This window comes from Bos indicus x Bos taurus, chromosome 14, assembly GCF_003369695.1.
Source record: "Bos indicus x Bos taurus breed Angus x Brahman F1 hybrid chromosome 14, Bos_hybrid_MaternalHap_v2.0, whole genome shotgun sequence".
Classification (NCBI taxonomy): Eukaryota; Metazoa; Chordata; class Mammalia; order Artiodactyla; family Bovidae; genus Bos; species Bos indicus x Bos taurus.
In genome coordinates, this window is record NC_040089.1 from 16,591,897 (window position 1) to 16,602,206 (window position 10,310).

Consider the following 10,310-nt stretch of genomic DNA (forward strand, 5'->3'; position numbering starts at 1 on the left):
GTAGATACAAGATACTGACGGTACGTGGGGCAGAGCGATGATGCAAGTGCATCAGATTTACAGCAGCAGGTGGTGGCCCTGCCTAGCAGGCGTCTACATGGTCATCCGACCTCTCAGTCACAGGAAAGAGAGAACAAGAAGGTCCAGCACCAGGGAGTCTGTTAAAAGATCTGCAGTTTGGATTCAAAACAGAGGGGTCTGGAAGATGCTGGGAAAGTATGTACTTGTACAGTTTTCAGTCCAGATATTTGCAGAATTATGAAGAGGGCTTCTAAAAATGACTTGTCTCTCTCCTGTCCCTGGCTTGGTCCAATTAAATGAGTCCCTGTAGGTAGGCTATCCCAGGTGGCGCTAGTGGTAAAGAATCTCCCTGCCAATGCAGGAGACACAAGAGACATGGGTTCGATCCCTGGGTCGGGAAGATTCCCTTGGAGAAGGAAATGGCAACCCACTCCAGTATTCTTGCCTGGACAATCCCATTGGCAGAGGAGCCTGGGAGGTTCATAGGGTTTGCAAAGAGTTGGACACGACTGAAGTGACTTAGCATGTGGGTAGGGCTCAGACACTGGTATTTGGGGAATTTCAGGGTTGTTTTTTTTTTTTTTTTTTTTTGGTTGTACTATGCAACTTGCAGGCAGTTTGTGGGATTTTAGTTCCCCAATTAGGGATCGAACCCAAGCCCTCAGCAGTGAGAGCGAGGAGTCCCAACTGCTGGACCACTAGGGAATTCTCAGCACTGATATTTTTTAAAGCTCCCCAGATAGTCTAGGGTGCTGCCACTTGACTTTGAGTGTCACCTCCACAAGGAATCCTCTTGCCTCACCATCCAGGCAGGACCCTGGGCTCCCAGCCCCCTCAATGGCTCTGCAGTCTCATCATTTCTCCTACAGCCATCCCCTTAGCACTGCTGTCTCTTCTCACACTCCTGCTCCTGTTACACACATGTACGCATATATGCACACTCATAAACACTCACAGTAACACAGACTCTCACACACAGGGACCCAGAGAACAAACCTCTCAGCAAGTCCATGTGAGTCATAAGAGGCTCTTGCATGTGAGTTGTTCTCTTAACTACACTGTGAGCTTCCGGAAGTAACTGTGTCTTCTCACCCTGTGAGGGTCCCCACAGCATCTAGCAGAGTCCCAGGCTCCAGGAACTTTAAGTGCTAAATGTCCAAAGGGTCCACTGATCCCTTTAGCCAAAACTATCAGTGGACAATTCACCTCCTTGAGCCCCAGACTTGGTATCCTGAAGTAGACTCACACGGCTACTGAATATTCCATACCCTAGCCTGGGTTTGTGTTTTGGCTCCAATGCTTATGAACTCTGTGGCCTTCAGCTCAACCTGTTCTCTAGGCCTCAGCTTCTGTAGCAGCCAAATGACAACAAGAATGGTAATCCACTCTTGGCTGGGAAATCCCATGGATAGAGGAGCCTGGTAGGCTACAGTCCATGGGGTCACAAAGAGTTGGACATGACTTAGCAACTAAATGACAGTAATTTTTTAGAGTAGCTTTGGACTCACAGCAAAATTGATTAGAAAACATGGACAGTTCCCAAAAACATAGATAGTTCTCTCCTCCCCACAAACTCCCCAATTATGAATGTTTCCCAACAAAGTAGTACATTCATAATAATTAATTAATTTTTGACACATGATTATCACGCAAAGTTCATAAATTGTGTTACAGTCTGATTTTGCTGTTACGTATTACTACCCACATCATAGCATTGTTAGATAATACTACAATAAAGTACTTTGCAATTACATGCATGCTAAGTTGCTTCAGTCGTGTCTGACTCTTTGCAACCCCATGACCATAATCCACCAGGCTCCTCTGTCCATGGGATTCTCCAAGCAAGAATACTGGAGTGGGTTGCCGTTTCTTTCTCCAGGGGACCTTCCTGATCCAGGGATCAAACCCACATCTCTTGCATCAGCAGGCAGGTTCTTTACCACTGGAGCCACCAAAGTGTCTGGCAGATAGAAAACACTCAATGAATGTTTCGATGAATGATTTCAGTAGTCACATCTACAGACCAAAGTTTGCTCTGAAATGATCCTTAAAGCCCAACTTGAGTGTGTGTAGCGTCTTCTCTAAACAAGGACAACCGCAAAAACGGTCTCCAGATGGTACAATGCCTAGCGCCGGTGTCCTCTCTGGGTGACTCTGCAGCTTGGGCTCTGACAATTTTCAGTTTAAAACAGCTACCCAGGAAGTGCCAATCCATGGCTCATCTCTTTCATTCTTCCCCTGTAAGGGAGTACAGAGCAAGTGGCAAAAATGTTTGAGATTAATCCTAGAAATTGGACCAGTCTCATAGATGCTGGGTTTCCCTGATGGCTCAGCAGGTGAAGAATCCTCCTGCAACGCAGGAGACCCAAGAGATGCAGGTTCAATTCCTGAGTTGGGAAGATTCCTGGGAGAAGAAAATGGCAACCCACTCCAGTTTTCTTGCCTGGAAAATTCCATGGACAGAGGAGCCTGGTGGGCTACAGTCCATGGGGTTGCAAAGAGTCAGACTGAGCAATTAAGCATGCATGCATGCTTAATCAGCCACAAGGCATGGGGTGGGGAGGTGGGGGTGAGGAGGTTAAGTGTGAATGACCTCAGAATCACCGGCAGAACTTGTTACATAGACAAGGGGTGAGTTCCACTGTCAGAGACTCTGATTCCAGAGGTCTGACTCAGTGGTTCTTCCAAACAACAGTCCAGGTGATTCTGGGGCAGGTAATTCGGATAATTGTTGAGACATTGATCTTGTAGACTAAACGAAGGGGGTTGTGAAGGAATGTGGTTCTGATGTCAGACACTTCAAGTTTGAATCAGTTACCTAATCTGTGAGTCTTAGTTTTGTCATTTGTAAGAGTAATAAAACCCATTTCGCAGGATTATTATGAGTGTCAAATGCCTGGCATTCCCACAAGGGAATCTATAAGATGGGAAGAGGAGGCCTGTTGGGCAAACACATAAAAGTATCAGGCTTCAGAATCCAGGTGCAGGATGTATCTTGAAGACATGTGGGCTCTTTCCAAGCTTCTCTCTAGTTGTGGCAAGGGTTTAGTTGTCCCACAGCATGTGAGATCTTAGTTCGCCCAAACAGCAATTGTACCAGTGCCCCCCTGCACTGGATTCTTAACCACTGGACCACCAAGTAAGTCCCTCCTCTTGTGTTTTTTTAAGATGGTACATATAGGAAGGGGGCTTCCCAGGTGACTCAGTGGTAAAGAACCCGCCTGCCAAGGCAGGAGACACAGGCTCAATCCCTGGGTCTGGAAGATCCCCTGGCGAAGGGCATGGCTACCCACTCCAGTATTCTTGCCTGGAGAATTCCATGGACAGAGTAGCCTGGTGGACCACAGTCCATAGGGTCACAGAGAGTCTGACACAACTGAGCATGCACATAGATATATATGACAACGAATATGTGCTATGAAGGGAATCATCCAGAATGAAGAAGAAAATGTGACGGTGCAGAAGGAAGAGGAAATAATTAGGAAGGCTAAGTGCTAGAGAGAGTGGTGGGAGCTGGACTCAGTGTGTCTGGGTCTTGCCAGGGAGCAAGGACCACAGAGGGTTGGAGCAGAGGGGAACAATTGTTGGGAGCTTTGTAGACTTGGCAGTGAAAGAAGAGGAAGTTCTCCTCTAATTATTTCTGTTTTCTCCATGAAAGTGAGAATGAGGGCGGAGATGGGAGAGATTGGAGAAGACAGGTGGTGAAATCACCCTTTGGGAGAATGGGACAAAAATTGACCAGAGAAATAGAGTTGAAAGGCTGTGTGTGTCTGAGAGCCCTCTTAAAAACGATGGTCCCTAATTTGAAGTGAGGTTACTCAACATTACTGAGTGCTCTTCTCCAGCCTTATTCAGCTCACTTGGTGTACAAGTCAAGAAGAGAGGGAGAGAGGGCAAGGGCTGATTGACACAGCGATCACGGATTCTAGGCTGAGCAGGAAAGTACGTGTAGATAAGCACACGTCACGTTCACCATCACCGCCGTCTTCGACTGCTGGAGCAGTTGTTACTTTCACTTGTGTTTTAAAGCTACGAAATAGAATTTACTACAAGACATAGCATTTTATTTGCTTTTAAAACTTATTTTTTATATCTATAAAGATATGAAAGACCTTGGGAAAACTGGATTTTTTTTAATCTGTCATGATAGGCTCCCGGGTTTTTTGTTTTTTTTTTTTTATTTTTACAGAGTACAGATAAGACATAGGGAAGCCTGGGAACAACTTTCTCATGCAGTCTTCACCCACATAAGGGTCAGTTTCTGAGATACCATGTGCTCTGCTGATGAACAACTCAGGTAGCAGTGGGAGGCAGATCTGGCCTCCAAGCCACTTTCCATCACTGACTGACTCTAGCCAGGTTCCTTCACTTTTTCACCCCAGTCTTCTCAGTCATGTAATCAGGAAACAGTAGCATGTACCTCCTAGAATGGCAATAAGGATTAAGTAAGAAAATCCATGTAAAGTGCCTAGCAAAGTGCCTGGTATATACCAAACATTCAGTAAAAGATAATCCTATTCTTCTATTAGATACTGACTTTCCCAGTCTCCCTTGTGCCCAAGAATGTCTAATTGACCTTGTTATGGCTTATGAGAGATTAAGAGAAGTCATCTGAGAGGCTTCTGAATTTTTTTTTTTTTTGGTTTCCTATAAAGGAGGCAGGCATGATATAATACACATAAGAGTCCCCAACCTGCATATGCACACACACACACACACACACACACACACACTTTCTTTCATCTTTCTTCCTTGAATTGAGATGAAATGCTTGGAGTTGTGGTAGCTATTTTGTGATAAACATGAAGGCAACAGTCAAAAGCTAAAGACAGAAAAGCTGAAATGAAGAATTGACCCTAGATCCTTGATAAGACCCAGAGCTGATGAACCAACCTCAGAATGCTCTTCAGAGTTTTTAAGTGAAATAATAAATGCTTGAGTATTTAAGCCACTATTAATTAATTGCCACAGGACTTCCCTGATGGTCCATGGCTCAGACTCTGAACTCCCAATGCAGGGGGAAAGTTCCATCCCTGGTCAGGGACCTAGATCCCACATGCTGTAACTAAGAGTTTGCATGCTGCAACTAGGAATCCGCATGCCACAACTAAAGATACCAAATGCAGCAACAAAGATCAAAGATCTCGCGTGCTGCAACTAAGACCCAGCACAGCCAAATAAATATTTTTAAAGAATTAAAAAATCACATGTACCCCCATGGTGGATTCATGTCAATGTATGGCAAAACCAATACAATATTGTAAAGTAAAAAAAAATAATAATACTAAATTAATTAATTAAATAAAATAAAAAATCAATCGTCACTCACAGCCTAAAGCATCCCTAATTGATTCAATAATATTGTCTATTAGGATTTATTCCAAGCTCCCATCATTGTTCCTTTTTTGACTTGGGGCAGGGAGTCACATCTCTGAGCACCAACTGGGCATTATGAGAGGCAGTACTTAAACCAGGTCATCCACAGTAATGTTGAGCTCCCCTATTATTTTCCATAAAGTCCTCCTCTACAAAGGCTCCAGTAAATGATGTCAGATTCGTGATCTCCAGAGAAGATTTAGCTTCGGGACCAGGGACCAGGCTTGATCACTCAAGAGCTTTTGAGTAGCAGAGTTTTATAAAGTATAAAAGGGACAGAGAAAGCTTCTGACATAGACATCAGAAGGGGGACGGAGGGTGCCCCAGTTGCTAGTCTTAGCAAGGCCTTATATACTTTTACCAGACCCACTCCCACAACATACATCTTAAGATAACAACATTAGTCAGAAGATTCTATTGTTATATTGACAAAGACAAAGCAATGTAGAAAAAAGTTTGTCTTTTTCTTCTGCTTGAGAGCCCCAGACCCCTGTCTCTTTCTCAAGGGCCCCGGACTCCTTATCAACCTACCTAAGGATGAACTCTCTCACCAACACGATCAGCAAATGAGGGGCTCTTAGCCCTGCATGACTCAAAAATGCTTCTCAGAGATTCCTCCTTATGATACCATATTTGCAGTCCCCCTGGACCAATCCCAAGTTTCATGTGTCTCATATCATATTAACACTCTTCTCACTATTCTGGGTCATTTCCTGGGTATTCTAGTCTGCTTCAAAAGAAAATAGAAAATTTTTCATAATATTTTCAAAATAGAAAGTTTTTCAATAGAAAAACTTGTAATTCTGAGAACCAGGTTCCACAATTGCCCACAAGGGCAGAGAGATGTGAACATGTGAGCAAACACACAGAAACTTAACACAGTGCTTACTTAGCACAAAGGCTGGTCATAGTGGTCTCTCAATGAAAGGCCACTGTTATAACCACGGTCATGACCATTACCAGTATATAACACAGTGGTTGTCACTTCTAAAGTCAGCTCCTCCACAAAGGAAGGAAAGCCCTGTCCTTCCAAGTCCACCCACCCTCTGTGACTTAAAGATCAGGACTTCTGAGGTGGTGTGTTCCCAGGGCAGGAGGGGAATCCCAGGTGCTGGTAAGTGAGCAGGTACCTGATAGGTTACATGAAGAAAGAGGCGGGACTTAGACTGACCATTCAGAAGATGAGTCAGAGCCATGGTGAAGAATCACACCCTATCTTCCCAACCTGGGCTGAAAGTCAAGATGAATTTTGCATTATTCATCACCCAACAAGTATTTATTGAGGTACATGGCAAGTGCTCAAAATTGTACTGTAAAATTCCCCTAGAAAACAAGGGAGACAGTGAGATATATCCTGCAGAGGGGGTTTATGGCTTGATTAAAGGCATTCATTCCAGGAAAACATCCTCAGGTCTCGGCCATTCACTTTCCCGGAATTCTAACTGAGGTACTAAGCTGGAAGATCCCCAAAGATACACAGCAAGCTTCCAATGTGCTCTCCTCTAACACATACACTGCACCTCTATAAACAAGCCAGTCCAAGGCAACTAAATGATGATGTGGTGGGACTCCCCTTTATTTGGGGCCAAAGCAATAAGCAACCTCCTTGTGCTCTGGTCTCTGCTCTGCCCCGGTGGGGAAACACCACAGTGCCTGAAGTAGTGCAAGAGGGCAGGACCACAGCCAGGACTCCTGCATCTCCATTGGCAAACCACCCCACCACCTCCACCACTGAGTTGCTGCACAACTACAGGCGGATCACAGCGCCTCCCTGGACCGCCATCGCCCATCTCCCTAAGTGCCAAGTGAAGGGGCTGAAATCAATGACTTCTGTGATGGTTATTTTCACATGTCAATGTGGCTAGGCCATGGTGCCCAGGTATGTGGTCAAACATTATTCTGGATGTTTATGTGAGGGTGCTTTGGGTGAGACTAAGCTTTAATCTGTGGACTTTGATAAAAAAACAAACGTATGGATACCAAGATGGGAAGGGGAGTATGGAATGGATTGGGAAGAGATTGGGAGTGACCTATATATACTGTTATGTATAAAATAGGGCTTCCCAGGTGGCACAATGGACTTCGAGTAAAGCAGATTCACTTCCCCAAGCAAGAGGGAATTCTGCGAGCAAATGGCCTTTGGACTCAAACTCATCTCTTCCTAGGTCTCCAGCCTGCCAGCTTACCCTGTAGATTTATTTTATACTCTTTCTGAGCCCATAATTATAAGAGCCAATTCCTTTTTTTTTAAGTATATATGTATATATGTGTGTGTCTATGTTAGATATAATATGTATATGTATGAATGTGTGGTTGTTTGTTGGTTGTTTCTCTAGAGAATCGTAACTAATACACTCCCCCAAACTCTTTTCTAGTTCTAAGATGCTGGAGTCTGACTGGTGGCAGAGGGGAAGGTGGGGGCCTATTTCTCAGGCTGTGGCTCCCCAGGGCAGGGATGTCAAAATGATCAGGACAATGTCCTCTTTCAGGAGGACTTATGCAATGGGCCTCCTCGGCACAGCAATAAATGCCAGCAGTTCCAGAACTGGGACACTATGTACTGTGGGGTACAGACAGAGATAAATTGATATGAATCCAGCCAAGAGAAATCCAAGGTAGGATGTTAGGCAGCCCACCGGGTTTGCCATCCACTGTCAGGACCTCCCCAGATACTCACTGCATTAAGACGCTGTTACCTCAGAGGCAGGAAGAAAGGTTTTTTGGTGTTTTTGTGTGTGTGTGTGTGTGATGGATGAGGTGTTGCTGTACAGCAGTGTCTGCTGCAGAGTAGACAAAGAGCCTGCCTCTGCGAGACAGAGCTGCGGGAAGGAAGAGGGAGGGAGAGCAGACTGATACTGAAACCCATCTGAAGACCACAGCATCAGAAGCACCTGCCCCACACCAGCTGTCATCTGGATGCTCTGGGACTGTTTCAAGGCTATTGAACAACTCCAGGCAGATCCCAGCCACGGCTTTCAGAACTGGAGAGGCCACAGGTGGGAGATGGCAGCTCACTCTCAAGCTCCACTGCAGTCTCTTCTTCCTCCTTAAGTCCTGTGTGTCCTGTGCTCCATCCAAGGCCCTCTTCTCTTCCATTCTACACCCTTCTATGTTGTCCCAAAACTTCACCCCTCCTGTTCTGCTGTGCTCCTGAGCAGAGCTCCCAGAGAATGCAAGCATCATGAGAGCAAAGACGGTCACCTCCTGTTCTCTGCTATGCCCCCAGCACCTGGAACAGCTTCTGGACCATAATCAGTGATTAATAAATCTGTTTATTAATCTATGAATTGATGAATGAACTGCACACAGCCACGTGTAGACATCTCCACTTGGGCTCTCCTGGACTGAGCGTGTATAAAACCAAACACTTGATTTTCCCTCAAAACCTGGGATCGTCTCTCCACCACCCATTTTCTTGCTAAGACCTGACATCTGGGCAGCACCCTGATCTCCTTTGCTCTCTTATCACCTCCCAATTTCAATGAGTCTCCAAGTTCTAATCTTCTTAATATTTCTTAGGTGTTCAGTTTTCCCTTCCTTCACCTAGAATGAGGAAGGAGGCACCATCATTCCTTTTGTAGTATAGTCATCTGTTGACCTTTCTGCTTTAGCAATCAGCCATGTGACAGCAAAGCCCTAAAGTTCTGACATTTATCTGTATGCGTGACGGGGTGGTGGTAGAGGAGGTAGTTCCCAGAATCCGAATACTCCCTTCTTATTTGCAGAAAATCCTCCACTAAGTGAGAGACAGTGAAAAGCCAGGCCTCTGACTTCCCCAACAGAAGTCAAGGGAGCCATCGTACTCTCCCTGCAGTCATGATCACATGACTTGGCCCCAACCAAACAGAGGCCTCCTCCCCAGGAATAAAAATCTGGGGGGAGGAAAGCAAAGAGGGAGGTTCACTCAGAACTTTTCCGTGCTCCAGCCTTCGTGGGGGCTGTCCCAGCAGGGTGGCGCTGGCAGTGAGTCCTAACCAGCAGACTGCCCCTGGGGTAGGCCCTGGGCTGTGTTCTCTGCAGCCTGGCTCCCTTGGCCCTGCCTGCTGCCCAATTCCTGCTCTCCATCACTCTGAGAAGTGAGCAGTAGTCTTCTGACACATCCCTCTTATTCATAAGTTTATTAGAATCAGTTTCTGGGCTATAGCTAAGAACTCTGACGGCCAAACCTCGTGTTGCCTGTCCTAAACTCCAGCATCTAACAGAGTGCTTGGTTGTTGTTGCTGTTGTTTAGTGGCTCAGTCGTGTCCAACTGTTTGTGACCGCATGGACTATATCCCACCAGGCTCCTCTGTCCATGCTATTTCCCAAGCAAGAATACTGGAATGGGTTGCTATTTCCTTCTCCAGGGGATCTTCCCTACCCAGGGATGGGACCCATGTCTCCTTCATTGGAAGGTGGATTCTTTACCACCAAGCCACCAGGGAGGCCCAGAGTGCCTGGCAGCTAACAGGTAATGTGTTCAGTTCAGTTTAGTTCAGTCGCTCAGTCGTGTCCAACTCTTTGTGACCCCATGAATCACAGCATGCTAGGCCTCCCTGTCCATCACTAACTCCCGGAGTTTACCCAAACTCATGTCCATCAAGTTGGTGATGCCATCCAGCTATCTCATCCTCTGTCATCCTCTTCTCCTACTGCCCCCAATCCCTCCCAGCATCAGAGTCTTTTCCAATGAGTCAACTCTTCACATGAGGTGGCCAAAGTATTGGAGTTTCAGCCTCAGCATCAGTCCTTCCAAGAACACCCAGGACTGATCTCCTTTAGAATGGACTGGTTGGATCTCCTTGCAGTCCAAGGGACTCTCAAGAGTCTTCTCCAACACCACAGTTCAAAAGCATCAATTCTTCAGCGCTCAGCTTTCTTCACAGTCCAACTCTCACATCCATACATGACCACTGGAAAAACCATAGCCTTGA